The 21337-nt window shown below is 46.1% G+C and overlaps 1 protein-coding gene across 3 annotated transcripts in view; it reads left to right on the top strand.

Annotated features, from left to right (window-relative positions):
- The window catches only part of MACROD1 (mono-ADP ribosylhydrolase 1), a 315061-nt gene that overhangs the window by 209362 nt on the left and 84362 nt on the right, over positions 1–21337 (top strand). The gene's annotated exons all lie outside the window — the stretch shown is intronic.

Here is a 21337-nt window from a genome sequence, read left to right as displayed (position 1 = left end):
ATCGTGTGTGTGTGTGTATGTGTGTGTGTGTGTGTGTGTGTGAGAGAGAGAGAGAGAGAGAGAGAGAGAGAGAGAGAGAGAGAAGGCCTATCTTTCTCTGACTTGAATATCTACCTCATTGCTTTCGTTAGGTGGCCTGGGGTTGTATCCAACAAAGTCTTACTCAGAGAAGATCTGTTGAAATTAATGGACCTAAATTAGCCGTGTCTATTAACTTCAGTATGTCTGCTATGAGCAGGACTAGCATTGGCTACAACCTCTGGATTATTATACTGTACTGTGAAAGAAGGGAACAGAAAATGCTCTCACTCGGTACCATGCATAATTTTATAAACTTCTCTCATGGGTTCCCTTGCTGCTGCTGCTTGTAGTTGCTGTTAATAATAATTAAATTTATATACTGCCCTTCCTCCCAAAGGACCCCAATGCAGCAGCTGTATTCTTTCTAAACCAAGAACAGGGAATCTGTGGATCTGTTAGAGCCCAGCAGTAAGGGGGGGGGGGGAATTCAATTCACATTTAATGGCAGACCTTCCTAACTTGTACTTTCCAAAGCAATTCAAGAACTGAAACACAGCCATCCTCTGAAATTCATACTTCTCTGAATTTTGCAATGTAGCTCTCCAGCCAAGTAGTGTGTTCAAAACTGCATACAGCAAGACTGCAATCTACATGCATTTAATGTGCACATTCAGCTTTATGTGCTTGGCAATTAATTTTTTTTTTTTTTTAAAGCGGGATAGGAAGGGGGCAGGCGTCTGGGGGGAAAAGACACTGGCAATCCCACCTGCCGTTGAACCAATGTGTTTTGACTATACGTGATTTTGTCTATAGGTTACGTTCCCCTGAATGTAACCTCTGTGGAAGTTGTGGGCTTACTGTAAACTAGGCTAATGTGTGCATACAAAAGAACATACAAAAAGAACATATTAGGGAAAAATGCTTTGCCAGATGGGTATAATAGCAAAACTGTATACAAAAGAATGTGTATATTAGGATAACCTTAGCATGGAAAAGCAGCTGAATTTAAAAGAAAAAATCCTCAAACCAATGTTGAAATGTGGAGAACGTAAAATTTGAAAAATGAGAAACTTAGAGAACTTTAAATTGACAAATTTCCCCATCCCTTCCCGTCCTCCTTTGGGCTGTGAAGCCGTTTTGCTGAAGCCACGCCACCTGCCATCAGGTGTGTATTCAAATGGATAGTTTTAGATTGTTCTTAAGCTGCTTTCGGCATCTGGGTGGACAGAAAAGGCAGGGTATGTCAGTATTTTAAACAAACAGAATTCTGTCCCACTGCAGTGACAAGTCTCTTGCACACAAACACACACACACACAGCGCAAAAAAGGAAACCCTTCTGCTTTGCCTCGCCTAATGAATCCAGGAGGAACAATGGCAAACGTCATAAATATTTATTCATCCCTTGTCATTTCCCTGTTCTGCGACACTAATGAAGTGCCCTTATTAGTCTCTGATTTTCTCTGCCAAATTTTTGCATTTCACCAAACAGCTATTTCTGCCTGCAGAATCCATTCTGTTGTGCGCGCACACACACACACACACACAGAGAGAGAGAGAGAGAGAGAGAGAGAGAGAGAGAGAGAGAGAAGTCTTTGGCCCAGAACAGCTTAATCCCTCACACAAGAGATGCCAGCACTTGAGGAATCCTGCTTACAGGAGAGGGAGAGGGAGGGCGGATCCTCAGAGCCTTCACATCCTGGGACCCCTTCTTCCCCGATCCCAGATTGCACCTGTTGGTTTGAGGTTATTTCCTTGACGTGAGAAAAGTTGGCCACAGACAAGTAAAAGATTGTTGCTTTTATCAAGAGCGGAGAACATTTTTCAGTCCGACAACTGCATTCCCTTCTGGGCAGCCTCCTTGGGGGAGGCGGGCACGGGCCGATGGTGGGCAGGGCTATAGGGAGAATAAGGCAACACATGTAAATGTTACTTTTGTACAGTGGGCTGTTTTCTCAACACAGTGCTCTCTGTCTTCCATCCAGGAAAGCAAATGGCATTATGAGGGTTTGAGGACATATTCTAGCTAGGCAAAAACATTCAAGGAGGGTGAAAACAAGGAGGGCGAGGGGCGTGGCCCAATAGAATGATCTGAAGTTCCCCACCCCTGATGTCTAGGATTCCATAGCCATTCTGCTGGTGCAGAAGCTGTCCATCTCGACCAGCTTGCATAGTACGAGTACAATTCACCTGTTGGTGGTTTCACATGGGCAAAGGTGGGGGTGGGAGATGGTTGCAACTGTCCTACTTCACAGCAAATGTTTCTGCTTTAGTTGCTTGCTTGTTTGGGGTGCCCAGAGTTGTTAGGAGAACCCTATTCCCCTCACAGAGCTACACGGAATCATGTAATTGTAGAATTACAAGGGTCATCTAGTCCAACCCCCTGCAGTGCAGGAATCTTAGCTAAAACATCCATGACAGATGGCCATCCAACCTCTGCTTAAAAACCTCCAAGGAAGGAGAGTCCACAACCTCCTGGGGGAGATTGTTCAACTACAGTTCCCAGAGTTCCCTGGGAAGGGATGTATTGATATACTACTCAGAGAATTGTAGCTCTGTTGAGGGATTAAGCGTCTCCTAACAACTCTTGGCATCCTTAACAGACTATAGTTCCTGGAATACTGGTCATTGACCGTAATAAAGGAATTGATTGATTGATTGATTACAGTTCCCACGAGTCTTTGCAGGGGAAGCCATGATCTTTTAAAGTAGCATGATGCTGGTTTAAATGGATGGTGGAGATATGGCCTAAGATTACTCTGTTAGCCATTATGCTATGTCAGCCTTTATGTATAAGAAAGTTCATTAGATTAGATATCCGTAGGCCACGCTCCCAGTAAGAAATTTGAGCTCAAAACAACTCACAACAATGGCAAAGCAGTAGAATACACTAACAGATATTACCTATCTGCGTAATATCCAAATCTCAATCCCCTATCAAAAAAACAACGAACAAATCAAATCGGCCTGAATTTGAAGGTATAGCAATCAATAATGCAAAAATTGCTTATCACAGAAATCAATACTTAATATCAACATTTCCAATTAAATAAGCCAATGAAACAAAATAAAGCCGATAAATCAGCAGCAAAATAACAATATGAATGTTCCGGGGTTTTTTATAAAAAGAATACAAAGTGGAAATTCATGTAGATGGATAGGAACAAGATTTAAATGTTTAGAAATATAGTAAATGAATATTCACATATCTCTGCCTAAGAGAAGCATGCCAAGCATACCCTTCCCTCACCAGGAACTGGGTATCACCCAAAGCTGGCACAGCTAGGGAGGCTCAGAGGACAGCGTTCAGGCATTCCCCAATTCCTGTTATATGTGAACTGTGGACATGGTCTAGGACATACCCAACATGCCCTGTAGCTTCATTTTCCAGGTTCAGCTTTGGTATTGATCCACTGTGCTAGCCACTACACTAGCTTCCTGGCAGGTGAGTCACTGCTGAGTAGCAGGACAGAGAGAGGGATGAGTGCAGTGGTGGGGACGCTGCATTGGTTCTGCCGGTGAATTTGCACCGCACTGACCATCCTGCTGCCTTGTCCCTCCCAGTAAGCACAAAAGAAGCTGGCTCTGCCCCACCCAGAGAGGCACTTCTGTTAGTGGTAGGCAACCTGTCTTTCAGCAGCAGTTGAACACCACGACTGATCTTCTATTTGGAGCTTTTGTTGAACTTCCGAAGGAATCTTAGACACTCTGGGGTCGAGTCTGAAAATCCCTGCCATAACCGATGGTGTCATGAAATTGGCTAGACCAGAGTAGATGTAGTTTATGGTCGAGGCAATTTTATTCCTAAAGAAAACCTCATTTTACAAGGGTGTTTCTAAAGAGTAGTGGAATTCTTTTAGGCTACATAGTTTCTTTTTAAAAGAACACAGATATAGGCATACTAAAAATGCACAATAAGATTGTCTTATTGTTCTTAAAATTCGCTAAGCATTGAAGAAATTGTTGGAAAGGCATTTCTCATTGAGCATCCATGACAGTCAGTTCAAAACGTACATATGTCTTAATTTGTAGCAGTCTTGGTTACGCTACTAGGGGCTTGTTTGGGCTTTTCGGTGGTACAGCTTGAACAGCCACAAAACGCTGCAAAATCGATTTAATCTGAGACTCTGGAAGGACACACCGAGTAAGCATGTGTACCACGAGCAATGACAGCTCTACTGTAATGGTTCCAAGTTTCTGGAAAGCTCTCATGTTCAGAGACAGTTTGCCTCTGAAAACCCCCACATACAGCTTCTTAAATTGGTCACACAAGGTATCCCACCCAGTCAAGGATCCTGTTGATAGAAGGATAGCATCTCCCTGCTTTGTCTGGGTATAACAATGTCACTGGGTGTCATTAAACAAAAATCATAGCCAGTCATGCTTACCTGTGTGATGACCTCATAGAATCAGAGTAGGAAAGGCCTAAGCTCAACATAAAAAAACCCTAAGATCATGGCCACTGGTCCCATCACCTCCTGGCAAATAGAAGGAGAAGAAACCAGGCCACTGGTTCCCGTGTCAAACTCCTCAACACTCTCCTAATGTTCAACTGAAATCAAGTTAAGGCCATTAGGGCCACAGTCACACCAAACATTTAAATAATTATGATACCTTTTTAGGTAGTCATGGCTTCTCCCCAAGAATCCTGGGAACTATAATTTGTTAAGGGTGCTGAGAGTTGTTAGGAGCCCCTATTCCCCTCACAGAGCTACAGTTTACAGAGTGGTTTAGTGATCCAGTCCTCTTCCCAGGAAACTCTGGGAACTGTGAGGCCAACAAACCTCAGCACCCTTAACAAACTATAGCTCCCAGAATTCTTTGGGGGAAGCCATGGCTGTTTTGAGCAGCGTTGCAGTGCTTTAAATGTGTGGTGTGAATGTGGCCCCAGTCTAGTCCTGCTTGGTGGGGTTCCATTCTCTGTGACAGCTCCTGAAGGCAATTTGGAGATAGCTTGTACTTTAAACAAATAAGGAAGCAGAGGCAATGTGAAGAAGCGTTTTTCAGCGCTGCTTACCACCGTTTGGTCGCATGGGGGTGCAGCAATTAGTTTTTTGTTCAGCCCTCATTTCAACCTTGATTGCAAAATGCCCTTTAGAGGTGCTCCTCTCTGGTCACTCTCACAGTGCACTCCTCCTGCTCACCGCAGGCGAAAGCCACCTTTAATTCCTGCTCCACTGGTGCGGGAAGCTTTCGCAGTTTGCAATTTAGGCACTGCATTTTTAATTGGCCAAGGACCGTGCCAGTTTTACAGATGACCCTCTCTCAGCAGTTTGCCATCTCGTAGGCAGCTGGCACTGGGCACTGCTGCCCTCTGCTGGTAATATAGCCAGGTACCCAGATGTGTTACTAGGGCATCTATATTGTACCAACTGCTGGGTGAAGACTTTGAGCCTAGGACCAGATTTCATTGCCAGGTCTTAGCTCTGGATTATGCGAAGTGGGGCATTTGCTCATTTGCATTGCTATCGTTTGCTAAAGGAGGAGAGCCTGTCACTCCCTGCCAGCAGTTCCTCCCCCACCCACCCAGTGCTGCTCTTCCTGGGATACTCAGATTTCCTTGAATGAAATAAAGAGGAATGAGTTTCTAGTCCTCATCACTCTGAATCAGCAGAGGAGGTCAGTGGACAGGCAGGGTACGGGGAGCTAAGCAAGGCTTTGGGTGAATCAGGAAATGGGACTTCAGTGCTTTGTGTAGCACCATGTCATTCCTTGTGCATATCAGAAGAAAATTAACTTACGTAATTGTGGGGAAGAGAGGTGGGTCATGCCATGAAGGTTAAGGACCACAGTTCGGTGATGGAGCACCTGCTTTGTATGCTGAAGTTCCCAGGTTCTATACCCATCCAGGATCTCCAGGTATGGCTGGGAGAGACCCCTGCCTGAAACCCTGGAGAGTCACTGCCAGTCAGTGCAGACAATTCTGAGCTAAATGGATCAATGGTCTGACTCAGTATGAGCAACAGGGGATTATTCCTACCTGGGCAAAAAGTGAACTCCTATTCACATGGAGGAAGCCTAAAAGGCCATTAACTTGCTCTAAACAAGGTTCCAAATTGCCCCCCTGTGAGTCGTGTGCCCCACGTTGGGAACCATGGCTCTACCGCAAAGCCTGTTTCCTGCCTCCTTCCATTGCCTTTATTGTGAGCAAATCTTTACTCATGAGCAGGCTGTTTACTCACAAGAAGGCCTCCCTAAGAGACTGACTACTGCCTCCACTGCAGGGAAACCAGCTGCTGGGAATGGGAAGTGCTAAAAGTGCTGCTGGTACTTTCCCCAAAGAATCTTGTCAACCATTGTGAGAACAGGATGCTGGACTAGATTGGCCTTTGGCCTGATCTAGCAGGCTCTCCATAAGTTCTTACGTTAGTGTAACACACACTCCAGTGCTTCCCATTTATTAATAGATGACACTGGTATAATTATTGGAATGCTATTCAACAATACTAGTTCAATTACACTCCTGCAAGTTGCAGCGGTGGTCACCAGCTTGGACGGCTTCAAATAGCTACTGCCCATGATGGAGATGTTTTCCATCCAAAGTCAGAGGCAGTAGGCTTCTGAATCCCAGCTGCCAGGAATCACAAAAGGGGAGAGTTGCCTCTGCACTCGGGGGCTTCTTGTGGGCTCCCCGTAGGCACTGGGAGGTTGTCCATTGGGAGAGCAAGATGCCGGAATCTTCTTTTTAGGTTCTCCCTGGCAAAAGGGCCACTTCCTCGCCTCTTGCTCTTCCACCTCTTGCATGCTGTGCAATTCACATGTATTGAATGAGTGCATCACATTTGCTTCTTCTGAACATTGCATAGACTCTTCCACGTTGATTGGGGGCCCCGTATTCATAGTCTCCACCTTCAGTCTTTCCTCTTAGTGGAGTAGGGCGGTCAGTGGAGTTGGCAGGGGTGTTGGGAGGGCTAGTGTTCATAACCCGCCTCCCCCTCAGCAAGTTCCTTGAATGCCTGGGGGAATCATTTCTGCATAAGGCTTATGGTTGCTTCCAGATGACCTTTTTGTTGAGCATTCCTTCCTGGCTTGTTTGCCCACAAAGTTTGTCAGGGGGTTAGATGCCCTTGGCTGTTTGTTGAGCATTCATTCTGATTTGTTTGCCAGCGGGGGCAGTTAGATGGCATCGCTATCCGACACTTTTCAGGGCATTTTCTATTTTCTAATCACACAAAAATTATGCATTTATTGTGCATGATCATTAAATCATGATTAGTTGAACAACCTGAGTTTGCAAGCAAGTGGCTGAATCTCACCCCCAAAACAGTGGTAGCTAGGAACGGGTGGATCTGTCAACTCTGGTTTCTCATTTATCCAGACATGTGCAGTTCTCCACATTTCCACATCAGTTTGATATTTGCTTTTTAAATGATGAAGCATCTTAGTGTAATTTTCTCCCTATATGCATATTTTTGTATGCAATTTAGCCTAATATGCACATTTTCCAAAAACAATTCCTCCTCGTATACTGCAATTGTGATATGTTATTTTCACTAATGTATGCATGTATATGTACATTTTGCCCTTATATATGTATTTTTGTACACATTACTTGGCTGGAGGACTGCACTGCTAAATTTGGGAAAGTATGGATTTAGGACGGCTGCGTTTTGATTCATGTGTTTTTTCAGAAGGTATGAATTATGTACGTTTGCCTTGAAACACAAATCAAAATGAATTCTTCCTTCCCACCCCTCACCATCCCTAATGGCAGTCTGGAAGTGCCCTTGGTCTTCAAATTCCACATCACCTTCTGTGACCTTTATTCAGATACTTAGTGAGAGCCTGCCTTTAGTTTTGTGCATCTCACTATGACAGGCTAGACCAGCTGTTCTGCGTGAACTTCTCTCATGAACCAGTAGGTTGCTGCCTTCCTGGCTGCTGCTGCTGCTGCTTAAACCTTGCGTACCCTGCTCTTTTGTGTGTGCAGGGCAGGTGGGGACTTTGCAACAGGTTGCATCCTCTTGGCATGTGCCCTCCAGACAGGGTGGAGCAAAGACTGCCGGGAGCAGGTGAGCCGCGGTCTGAGCAAACGTCTGCTGAAATTGAGTGGGCACTAGAGTGATGACAAGGAAAGCCTTGCTGCACGGCGGTTGCCTGGCAACAGAAACGCCTGATGCCAGAGAAGTGGGAGAAGGAGGAGGGTGCCAGGGAGATGGATGGGTTTTTCTAATACAACCGCCAGAGCGTAAACTGTGTGGTTTGGGAAGGAAAAAGAGAGGCGCTGGTCTACATATCAATAACAACTCTGGTACAGGAAGCCTGAGCTTGTCGGGCTCGGTGTGGGTTTCCCTGATGGGTTGAGCCGCAGGCTGTGAGGGGCTCCCTGATTGCCAGGCTTCTTTTATGGCGGCTTATTTTTGACAGTCACTGTTAATCATTATTGGTGCCGATAAACAGCAACACCACAATCAGAGCCAGGCCTGCCTTGGGCGGCAGATTTGGGGAGGCTGTGAGAGGCCACCAGAATGCCCATTATTTAGTTTATTTTACCCTGCAGTGGGTGTCAGGGGAAGGAAGCAGTTTTGGGTTTTCTGCCCCCAGGCTCCAAAATGCTACTAAGCAAAATTGCAAAGTGAGAGACTCTGTAGTGTTGTGGTTAGAGCGTCCTTCCCCACCACCCGATGCCCTCCAGATGGGGATGGGAGAGATCGTCAGGTTGCATTTAAAGTCATATCTACCTAATTTCCACTTTCTGGGGACCCCCCCCCCCAAAGAACAGCCATCCTTTGACATTTGCATTTCTCCAAATTTTGCGGTGCTCTTCTCCAGCCAAGTGATGTGTACAGAAAGGCATGTACTAGAATAAGGTATGCACAAGAATGCATATATTCTTGATGACAGCATACCAAAAAAAAAAAAAAGCATTAGGGAAAACCACATTGAAAAATGTGTACATTAGGAAAAAGCACACTAAAATGTTGATGAATTTTCATGGGGATTCAAAGAAAAACACAAGCAAACATTTATGGAGATGTGGGGAACTGAATTTAAGATTAGAAAGGGGATAAACTAAAGTGGACAGATCCTTCCACCCCCATTCCCATTATTGTTGGACTGCGGCCCCATCCTCTCTGAGCATTGACTATTCTGGCTGGGGCTGATGGGAATTGTGAGTCCAGCAATATTGGGAGGCCAGCAGGTTGGGAAGGCTGGAGCAGTACCTTCAGGGACATGTAATAGGTGGGAAGGGGAGCTCATAGGAACATGTTATTTGGTGGTTGTGGGGAGGGGATAATTCAGAGCCACCTGAGTAGCCATTGCTGGAGACGGCTTCTAGTGTGACTTCATAGGGCAGTGGTCATGCTCTTAAAGCAGGAATGGAAAATCTGTGTCCTTCCAGATGTTTGCTGGACTACAACTCCCATAATTCCTTGACTTTGAGCATGCTGGTTGGGGCTTATGGGAATTGGTGTCCAACAATGCCATTGAACTACAACTCCCATCATTCCTGGCTGTTGGGCATGCTTGGCTAGGGCTGATGGGAACTGCAGTGCAACAATATCTGGAGGCGTTGGGTTAGAGTCGCAGACTAGGGCTGAAGAGACTCAGCTTTCAAATCCCCATACAGACATGAAGCCCACAGGATAACTTTGGGCCTATGGATACATCGCAACTTACCTACCTCTCAGGGTTGTTGTGAAAATATAAAAAGGGGGAAAGGGGAAGAGAGAGTGTGGGCAGGATTGCAGCCCAAGTAAGGCAGTGATGTATAGTGGCCAGCGTAGACTAAGGCCAGGAAGACCCAGATTCAAATCTCCTCTTGGCTGTGAAGTGCACTAACTAGGTGACTGCTTGGGCCGGTCATTACCTCTCAGCCTAACCTATCTCAAAGGGTTGTTGTGAAGCTGAAATAGAGGGAGGAGAACCATGCGCACTCCTTGAGCTGCTCAACAAGCATGTGGAATACTGATGTAATAAGCAATCCAAGCCATCTGACAGCTAGGGAGCAGGAGTAGGGTCAGCCCTTCGACAGAAGCAAAATTATTGCATTGATTTCCCACTCATCCTCCTATGAGCTTTGGGGCAAGTGAACGTTATCCCTCACTTTATCCCTGCCTTTCAATCAAATGAGTCTCAAGGCAGTTTACAAGCAAATGGTTGCAATAATACAGATGGGAGGCCAGGATTCAAATTTCCACTCAGCCGAGAAGCTCACTGGGTGACCTTAAACCAGCCACTGCCTCTCAGCCTAACCTACCTCACAAGATTATGAATCAAATGGGGAGGGGGAGAAGTATGTGTGCCACCTTCAGCTCCTTGAAGGAAAGGCGAGATGTTTTCATTGTCGTCATCCCTGGCTAACGGACGGGGCCAGAGTCCTTTAGTTCTGCAGTGACAGGGAAACAGGCAGTGGTTTCTGGTGGTGTTTGGGGATGGGGCGCCAGCTCCCTGCAGCTGCTCCTTCTCTGACTGCTGGTTGGCACCAGGGTGGGCTTCCCTTCCTGCCATGATGTTCCTCCTGGGGCGCTGGGGACACAGCTTCTCAGTGGCCCTGGCCCCACAGCCGACGATTAAGGCTAGCATGTACGTCCCTTCTGCTTTCCAGTCCCCAGGGCTATGGGTTGTTGCAGCCACAGATGTCTTTTCTGGCAAGGAGGTGGGGAAGTAAGCAACACCAGCTTGTGGGAGGAAACCTAGCTTTTCCTGATCTGTGTTGAAAGGCGCCTAGTGCCCCAAACCGGGGCTGGGGTCATGGCATCTTCAAAACCTCTGAGCCAGCACCAGGCCTGCTGGGCACAGATGCCTTTCCCACCTGTTGCCAGCTGAACCACAGTGTCCTTAATTAGCAAAAAAGAATGGTAGGAAGGTGGGTGGGTGGGACTATACCGATCAACAAGAGTGCTTGGGGTGGGTGTAAGGGAGCTGCTCCAAAGCCACCGCAAAGGTAAGAGGGCCCGCCCGCATATGTGATTTATCTGTAGCCCTTTGCCAGGGGTGGCTGGTTCAGCAACCCCCTCGCTCACTCCCATTGCGCTTCCCTCTTTGCAGTTTGGGAGCGGCACATTCTGTCTTAATTAGCTGCTCATATTAATCTGGCAAATAAAAGCAGCTCCCGTGCTTTCAGGCTGCTAGATTAATTATTCCCCAAGTGCAGGACTGTCAAGGGGGGGAGCAGAGAGAGAGAGATGGAGCGGGGAGGAAGTTGGGTTTGTGCAGAGGGGGGCAAAAAAGTCGAGAGCTTGATAGTGCACAACTCTGTGTTGGCTTGCCATGTGGCTGAATGAAGGAACGGGGGAGAAATCTGTTCCAGGTTACATTCCAAAGTGAATCTGTCTTAATTTTCACTTTCCAAAGCAACGGGTGAACCGAAACACAGCTATCCTTGGAAATTCACACCTCTCTGGATTTTGCAATGCAGCTCCCCAACCAAAAAACTGTGTACATTGGAGGAAAGAGTATATAAAAATGTGTGTGTGTATCAGTGAAAATAAGCCACTCAGATGTATCATACTACAGGAAATTGGTTGCAGAAATGTGCCTAGGAGGAGAAACACACAGTAAAATGCTGGTGAATTTTGTGATAATTTTTTTTTTTTAAATTGCAAACTGATGTGGAAATGTGGCAAGCATAACTTAAGGTTGGAAAAATGAGAAAAGGAAAGGAACAGATAGTGACAGGTCTGTCCATCCTTAGTGAGTGTACAGACAACTACTGCGAAGTTTTTCCATCTTATAGGACAGGGCTGTGGAACTCCAAGTCACTAGGCTGGTTGTGGCCCATGGCACATTTCTGTCTGACCCATGCTCTCACCACCTCAGCCATAATCTGCTACATTTCCATGCTGGGAAGGGAGGAAGAGAATCCTTAGGGGGTCAGCAGGTGAGCAGCCATGGGTCAAATCTGGCCTAAAAAGGCAGGCATGGGGAACATTTTCAACTTGAGGGCAGCATTATCTTCAAGGAAAACCTTCTGAGGGCCACATGCAAGGAGTGGACAGGGCCAGGGGAGAAAGTGGGTTGAATAATGGATGTGAATGTTATGTGTATAAACAACAACAGCAACAATATAATCTATATGTAATCTGCCTAGGAATTTGTAGAAACTAAAAAAAAAATGTAATTTCTAAAGGGATAGTACAATTTGGGAGTTTGGATCCGTCACGCTGAAAGCTGGGCAAAGTCACACCAAAGTGTGTCACAAGTAAAAATAATGTTTTCTTTCCTATTTTTTTGTACAGCTTGTGCTTCTGATCTATTTTTGCACAGTAGTTTTCTTCAAGTTCTGCTGCTTGGGGGAAGCAGGAGGAGGAGGTATTCAGCTCAGAGATTCCACACAAACGTGTCATATACACTTTCCAGCATACATCTGCAATGATACGGGCTAGAAACTTTAAATTATTTTCTTTCTTTGTAGAAAGGAAAGGAAAGAATGACCACTGCGATTCCCAGGGAGCTGAGCATCACAACCACTTCTGTGCTTGCCTTGAACTGCTGTATACAGAACTATTTTTACCTGGGTCTAGCCATTCATCTGGTCCTCACTCCTCCCTGTAGGCTCCAGTCTCCTTCCCTCCCTTCCCTGTATTGTCAGCCCCATCTCTTCCTATCTATTTAATCTGTCTATCTGTGTAGCCTCCCTTCCCAAGAGCCTACCACACGGCCTTCTGCTGTTCTGCCTGTCCAATCCCATTTACTCTCCCCGTATTTCTGCAAATCTCCTTTCAGTTTGTCCCAGGTGGTTTCCTTGATCTGGGCAGACACGGAGCAGGCCAGCTCACACATGGCTGCTGTACCTTGGCATAAACCCACGGGCAGTTCCTGACTCACACACGCACATGTGCCCCTGCTTATAAATATACCCTTCAACATGTGGACTATGGCAAGTTTGTACACACACAGTGCTCTGCGTGCACGTATAGAGCTTCTCAAGGTTTTGTGCTTTTTCTTAAACAATCCTTGATTTATCGAAAGCCCTGATCAAGTCTGAAATTGTAGAATCTAGTCCAGCATCCTCTTCTCCCAGTGGCCAACCTTTAGACCTATGCACAGCACCAATTCTCCCTGCTTGTGACTCTCAACAACTGGAATTCAGACACCCACTGGCTCTAATACGGAGGTAGTATATATGCATCATGACTAGTAGTCATTGATAGCCATATCTGCCATGAATTGGTCTAACCCCTTTGAAACCATCCAAGTTGGTAGCATACTGCCTCTGTTACTGCAGGAGAGTAGGTGGTCTTCTGGAATGGACCTTCCTCGTTCTGGCAAGTAAATGAGGTTATAATAAGTATTTCAGGTTTGACTACAGACAACAATTGATTTATTGATGCATGACCATGCACCCGGGCATCACAGTGACCTGGAAGGGGCTGCGAAAAGGGGCAGGATAGGGCAGGGTTGGGTGGAAGAGGGTAGAGTGGGCTTGTGTGCATTCTGCTGTTGCACACGCTGACCCAGAATGTGCACCCCGTGCAAATTGGGGGTTGCCTGTTTGTGACATTGTAGCATAGAGCAACCTTTGCCAATCTGATGCTCCCCCCCCCCCAAGTTTTGGACCATTGCTCTCATCAGTCCTAGCCAGTGCTGAGGCTAGATACTTTCCTGTTCTTCAGTGGGGTTCCAACTTCACGCTAGCAGTTTAAACGGCAACATTTTTTTGCAAGATTTCTAATGAAAAGCTGAAGATTGCATTTCAGCTGACTAATTTTTTATATTTTTTATGTGGTTAAAGCTCAAATATAAACATATGCAGTCGGAAGACAGCAGCACTGAATTCAATATGATTTACTCCTTGGAGCCTATAACCTTAATGAATTGGGTATTGTGTTATGTAATGCTGCTCTTTGATTTAGGAATTTATTATTGCATTTATATCCCACTTTTCCTGTATGCAGCTCAGTATGACCCTGGGGCTCCCTTCCAGCTCTATGATTCTATGTGGCATACATGGGGTTGCATCCAACTAGTTTTTACTCAGAGAAGACCCACTAAAATTGATGGACCTAAGTACTACGTAGCCATTAATGTGAATGGGTTGTGGTCTGAGATTCCCAGCTCTTCCTTGTCCCCAGTTCTAGTCACATTCTGGGCTTCCCTAAGTCACAGGGACTCCAGGTCATCCTTGGAGGAGGAATCCTCTAGCTGAGACATAACACGGGGTAGTTACCAGCAACGGCAGCCTGGCAGCTGCCTGGTGATTCCTCTTATTGGCGCCAGCCCTCGTGATATGTTGGGGTGGGAGGTGGGAAACGGCCTTCAGGAGAGAAATTATTTATTCTTTTTCATGTGACGCTCACCTAAACCGAACACAGCAAAAATTAATCCCTTTCAGAAGGTGCTCTTCCGCCCCTCGAAAAGCGACAAGCTTTTTTCCGGGCCGCTGTCCACCTGGATGCGGTCTAGCTGGGGAAAGACTGACAACCTCAATTAGCTTCACAACTCGGGAGCCAGTGGATTAAGTGTTTGCTGGGTTGATTGACAGGAGCTGGTGGAAGCGCAGGCGTCCGTGGAGAGATGGGCTGTCTGGATGCCTGACGGAGGGGTCAGATGCTGACCCAGGGAGAGGCAGCGCGGGTGGGCCTCACAAAGTGGTGTGTGTGTGCGTGTGTGTGTGTGTGTGTGTAATATGGTTGTTGAGGCCACTTGTGTGGCACTGGCAGCTCGACTGAGAGACTGACAACTCAGTTAGCAGAACTAAAATAGGGGTTTCTTCCCACCCCAAGCTGCAGCCTCACCATATTTTACTTTTGGGGTGCAGTAAATACAAAATCAGTTAAGCCCACACAGGCAGAAAGGGGATCGCCCTAAGGTGACCTGTTTATCCTGATTATTCATTCTGATTTGCTTGCACAAGGTTTTCACTGAGGTTAGGTTATACAGTGGTACCTCTGGTTAAGAACTTAATTTGTTCCGGAGGTCTGTTCTTAACCTGAAACCGTTCTTAACCTGAAGCACCACTTTAGCTAATGGGGCCTCCTGCTACTGCCGCTGCACAATTTCTGTTCTCATCCTGAAGCAAAGTTCTTAACCCGAGGTACTACTTCCAGGTTAGCGGAGTCTGTAACCCAAAACGTTTGTAACCCGAGGTACCACTGTATTTGGTCTTTGCTGAGCATTTGTTCTGATTCGCTTGCAAGGAGGATATATAAAACAATGAGCACCCATCTTGATTTGATTCACAGGGTGTTTACATGTCTTCCCATTAAACATTCATACACCTCACTTTTCGGTGTATTTCCCAGTCACTTTCTAAACTGTAAGAAGTCCAGTTCTTTTTAAAGGGGATTTTAAAAGGGGGTAGGGAGACAATGGGCCAGTATTCGCGTTGACCCATGAGGCCATTTTCCCCAAACCACATCTACCTGTCCATTGGCTGACATCACTAGCAGCAGCATCTGAAGGCCAAGAGGCCAAGCTTACATCCTGCATTAGGTGTACCCAGTGCTTTTTTTTCTGGGTGGGACGCAGGGTACCCTAAACATTTTGTGAATCTTTGTACTTTTGTCCATTTACTGTATTTATTTCCCCCGATTTGAACTATAAAATGGTGATTTTCTTGAGTCAGAATGAGAGTACCCCTAAACATTTTTTTTAGAATAAAAAGCACTGGCTGCTGCACCTCTTCCCAGCAGCAGAGGTTAAATAATCCTCCTCAATTCAAAAAGATTCATTCCAACTCCTCCCTGATTCAATAAAAGGTTTTCATTGGAATCCCTTGTTTGAACAACATGGGGAGGGGAGCTTTTGTTTTAGCAGTGTTTTGCAAGGTGGTTTGAAGTCCTGACTTCAGTGCAGCTTGTAGGTGACTGACAGGCAGCCACATAGCATGGGCTCTTGACGATGGTTCCTCTGGTTTTCAGACAGAGAGTCTTTCCCAGCCCTACCTGGAGATGCCATACCTTCTGTATGCAGCATTGGAGCCCTTTGCCTTGCTTCAGTCGCTGCTAAATTACAGTCAACGGGATTAAGCAGGGCCGTCCAATAGCTCTCTGCTAAGCTGTGGGCATAGGCAAGTGCCCAACCATGATGACCATGGACGCCAGCCCCAAATGTGCACATTCGTCACTTCTTGTCGTGTTTTTCATCCTTCAAAGTGCAGCAGCCAGGAATGGGAACTGGCTCCCATCAAAAAGCATTTCCTTTCAGGGGCCCTGCAGGGGCAGGCAGACGTTCTCTTCTTGTGAGCTGGATCCGTGGCAGGTCACATCTTTTTTTAAGGCACCGCTTGGATGTTGCATGCACCAAGTGAGGGGCACAAGCATGTAAATTTCCTCAGCAAATGGAATGCAGCTTTTATGCCCCAGTGGAATCAATGTGCCGTTTGCATACAGTGGTACCTTGGACTAAGTACTTAATTTGTTCTGGAGGTCCGTTCTTAACCTGAAACTGTTCTTAACCTGAAGCACCACTTTAGCTAATGGGGCCTCCTGCTGCCACAGCACCATTCCTGTTCTCATCCTGAAGCAAAGTTCTTAACCCGAGGTAATATTTCTGGGTTATTGGAGTCTGTAACCTGAAGCGTATGTAACCTGAAGAGTATGTAACCCGAGGTACCACTGTATTGATTTTATTGTTGCCGTTTTCATCCCCCCCCCCCGTGCCCTCCCCACCCTTAGTTAATAAGCTGTTTTGAGCACACGTTGGAAAATGCAGTGTGTATGTTTTAAAAGCAAATGAAATGAAACAAAATCTGGTCATGCTCTCTTGTCCAGTTGTTTTCAGACTTCTTTTAAATTGAAAATTCCTATCTTTAATTCATCCTTTCCCCATCAGCTTGTCTTCTGGAAATGCCAGTGATTGAACATGGGACCTGCTGCATGGAAGGCAGATGCAAAACCATTGAGCTATGGTTCTGAGCAGACTTTCAAATAACTACATGCAGAAATGATATAGAATTAGGCTAGTATAGTACTTGGTTTCAAGGATGCTCACCATCCTATCTGCTTTCCTCTGGATGAGATGCAGTTTGTCAATGTGTCGCCCTGAACTACATCCAGTACTCCAGAGGATGCTGGGACATTTTCTATGGGATACTCTCAGGCTGGAGAAAGTCGAATATGATTTCAAAGTGCCATTGCTGCTCAGAGAGAATGTTTTCGTGCCCTTGTTGCTTTTGGTCAAACAGGTTATGTAGGTCCTGAATTCTTAATAATAATCTTGCACAACGTGTTTGAGCAGAAGCGAGGAAAGCTTTCAAACCACTCTGAAGAATTTGTTTCTTTTCATGAACCGAAGCTACACCCTGGGACACACACATTCCGCCCCCCCCCCATCAACTGCAAATTCCAAGAGAAGATTGGTGGTGGGTGGAAAAGCCATTCAGCCCCATCCCCAGTGTAAGCTGGTGAAACGTGCTTGCAACACCCCAATTCTCATACAAAAGATTGCTTCCCTCCCTCCCCACACTATGACGCATTGCCAGCAATTCTACTCCAGCTGCGGTCTTCATTTACTCTACCGCAGCCTGTCCTCCTCTGATGTAAAAGTCAAGTTATTTTTAAAATATTTTTGTTAAGGATATATTTGCAAAAAAATAAACAAACAAAAAACTGGTGTGATGCATGCAAGCACTGCTCCCAACACCCCTATCTGGCATGTTCCACCCCAAGTTTCCTGTTCTAACCAAATGCAATTGAAATGTGGGGAAGGGCTGTAGCTGGGTTGTAGAACATCTGAGAGGCTTACTTACTGCTACTTCTGCTTTGCATGCAGAAGGTCCCAGGTTCAATCCCGAGCATCTCCAGGTAGGGTTGGGAGAGACCCCTGTCTGAAATCCTGAAGAGCTTCTGCCAAGAGTGTAGGCAAAACCCAATGTTCTGCTTTCTGTGTTCCTAGAAGCCTCTCCGGAGTTGGGAATGTTGTAATATTATGTTGGGAACTGTCCTGACATTTGCAGGTATAGGGCAGCATACTGAATGAATGAATGAATATTAAGAGTTTCAAGTCATGCAGAGACTTCTATGCGCTTTCATCCAAACGTGCTCCAAAGACCTCTTCAGACCTTTGTGCTCAACCAAGAACAGCCACGTCCACACATGTAGAACAGGGACATTTGGGGGGTGGAGCGCGCACAACCACTTTTGCTCCCTATACACTTCCCACCCACAAATGTTGCTCGGACGCACTCAAACAGGGCTGCCATTTCTCCACAATGGGTTTTCCAGAGTTCTAAATCACACCTCATCAGTTGCAGCACTGGCAACTTAGCGTTCATGCGTGAGCTGTGTGCATATCTGCGCTAGAGGCAAGGTGCACTACCCACCTTGCCCAGCTGAGAGATTTGATTTCTAAAGACCCTGGGGAGGGAGCTGAATCTTGAAGAATAACCATACCAGCCGCTCAGTCGCGAGAAAAAATTTAACAAGAGTATTCCCAGAAGCCCTGAGCAGTGATTCACCAGGGACAGGTTCCAGAAAACAGGGATCACCTCTCATAAAGAGGAGTGCAGTCAGAGTACACGTGAGCTGTCTTTTCTAAGAAGGCTTTTCAGCCCTCCTGATGGTCTCCTTGGGGAGTCTTCTGATCAGCTCCCAAGGAGCCCATAGCTGAGTAGTTGAGAATGTGTTTTGCCTTCAGAAGGTGCCAGGTTCCAGCTGTCTCCAGCTAGGAGAAAGGAACAGGAAGCAGGTGACCCTGAGGAGATGCTGCCAGTCTGTGTTGTAGGCAGCTCTGGGTTAGATGTGCAGCCAATCAAATCTGGTATATGTGTCAAGAAAAGGCTAATTCTGAAAGACCTGATAAGCAGTTTTCCTTGGCATTCTCTTGATGTGCTTCTTTCCTAGCTATTTTGAGACCCCCTCTCTCCATATGAGATGTAGCCCGTTGGCTGTTTACACACACACTGCGCTGTGGGGAGACTGACCTGAAGTTTCCATGCGTGCCCCTCCCAACCCGCATTACACACCTCACTTCTCCCAGCTCCAACCACAGCGGCGTGGATCTCCTGGCTAGGCTCCCTGGGAACAGGGGCTTATTCTGTACTGGGTGTTTCCGAGGTGACAGCAATCGTATGCGATGCTCCCGTTGCCAAGGTAACTTCTCGGTAACAGGTGCTAAACCTTCAGCAAACTGCTAGGGCATGAATGAAGTCTGAAACGGCATTTATTTCCAGCTGTAACTGGGGACAGGGGTGTGAGGGGGAAAACAGTGAGGAGATTTTGTCTACAAGCTGATTTGAAGCATAAACACGGCTTATCCTACAGGTTGCCCCCAGTAGCGAAAGCCCAGGGAAATACAGGGCTGTATCTAATGCTAGTTCTACTCAGAGGATACCCATTGAAATTAATGGGCATGACTTACTCTGAGAAGGAGAAGCATTGGATACAGCCAATAAGTAGTGTCCAACTTCAACATAGGCTTATGCAAGCAGATCCCTTTCAACCCAGGGGTCTCCCAGTGAATCAGGTTTAGAGTATAAAAGTAAGCAGGGATGTAGGATGTGGAACTCACTTCCACAAGATGTGCTGCTACCTTTTATTTATTTGGCAGATTAGTATATCCACGATGTGGTGATAGGTGCTAGCCTGTGTTGGTTTCTTTGCTTGTTTACTTCTTTATTTTGTGTATTTGTATAGCACCCTTTGGCCAATTGGCTCAAAGTCCTGAGGACAGCATGATAGACAATGAAGGGGGTTGCTGCTGGACAGAAGCTCCAGCTCCTGGGGGCGGCTGAGCACTTTTGGGCCCCCTGAATATTTTTGGGGTAGAATCAGTATAGCCAGGTGCCTGTGGGGAGCTCACAACAGTCACATGTAATTCTCAGTTATTCAGAGGCACATGCAACCTCTGACAGTGGAGGTAGAACACAGCCATTGCGGATAAGAAGAAGAAGAGTTTGGATTTGATATCCCGCTTTATCACTACCCTAAGGAGTCTCAAAGCAGCTAACAATCTCCTTTCCCTTCCTCCCCCACAACAAACACCCTGTGAGGTGAGTGAGGCTGAGAGACTTCAGAGAAGTGTGACTAGCCCAAGGTCACCCAGCAGCTGTATGTAGAGGAGCGGGGAATCAAACCCGGTTCACCAGATTACGAGTCTACCATTCTGAACCACTACATCACACTGGCATTGACAGCCTTACCCTCCAAGAAAACAATAAAAACAATATGAAGTCAGAATAAAAAACAAACACGAAAAGGGCAATCAATAAGACCAACATTAAAAGCAGGTGGTTAAAACAATGAATTAAACTTAGAATGATTTTCAAAATGGATTGAAGAGATTCAGGGAGGGAGAGGCCGTCAGCTGCAAACCTCCCATTACGAGGTGATCAGAATGCTGGGGGTGGGGCAGCCAGCACGGGGAGGGATTTTGCCTTCATGCCCTGTTGGGAATCGAAGAGAAATTTGGTTTGGTAACTTGCACTTTCTGGAGCAGTAAATGAACTGAAATGCAGCCATCCTTTGAAACCCAGACTTCTACAAATCTTGCAGTGCAGTTCTCTAGCCAATTAAAATGGACAAGAATGCATAAAGTGCACATTAAAATGCATATATTAAGCAAAATAAAGGAAAAAATGCATTGTAGATGAGGAAATTGATTTGGGAAATGTACCTATTAAGATAATTCTGCACTAAGATGCTTAATTTACACAAGGGCTTTCTGGGGGAAAATGCAAGCTTATGTGGAAATGTGGAAAACCGAACTTCAGACTGAAAAAATAAGAAACTGAGAAAAAGTGAAATTCAAGGTTCACCTATCCCTTTCCTCTAAGCCAGGGGTAGGCAACCTAAGGCCCGTGGGCTAGATGCGGCCCAATCACCTTCTTAATCCGGCCCACGGACGTTCTGGGAATTGGCGTGGTTTTTACATGAGTAGAATGTGTCCTTTTATTTAAAATGCATCTTTGGGTTATTTGTGGGGCATAGGAATTCATTCATTTATTTATCAAAATATAGTCCGGCCCACCACATGGTCTGAGGGACGGTGGACCGGCCCACAGCTGAAAAAGGTTGCTGACCCCTGCTCTAAGCATTTCTCACCAGAGTGTCCACAACTATGGTCCTGATGTCAATAGCTGTCATATTGCCCACCTGTCAAAGATGGCCCAGAGGAGTGGGGGAGATAAAGACCAGGCCTGTGAGGCCAAAAGGTTCCCGCCCCCTGGTCTATCTGTATATAAAGCCATCAGCAGGCATGGCCTTTTACCAAGCGCAGAAGGACAGGTCTCTGTCCCAAGTGACTTTGCAGTCAGAAACTCGACACAGAGAAGATTACAGAGTGAAATGCGGTTACACAAATAGCTCAGCTGGTAGAGCATGAGACTCTTGAGCTCAGGGTCGTGGGGTTGATCCCCACATTGAGGAAAATATTCCTGTATTGCAGGGGCTTGGACTAGATCACCCTTGTGGTCCCATCCAAACTCTATGACCC

This window comes from Podarcis bocagei (genome assembly GCF_964188305.1).
Source record: "Podarcis bocagei genome assembly, chromosome: 16".
In the NCBI taxonomy this organism is placed as follows: domain Eukaryota; kingdom Metazoa; phylum Chordata; class Lepidosauria; order Squamata; family Lacertidae; genus Podarcis; species Podarcis bocagei.
The sequence above is the reverse complement of the archived record's forward strand: the minus strand, read 5'-3'. Positions and strand labels throughout refer to the sequence as shown.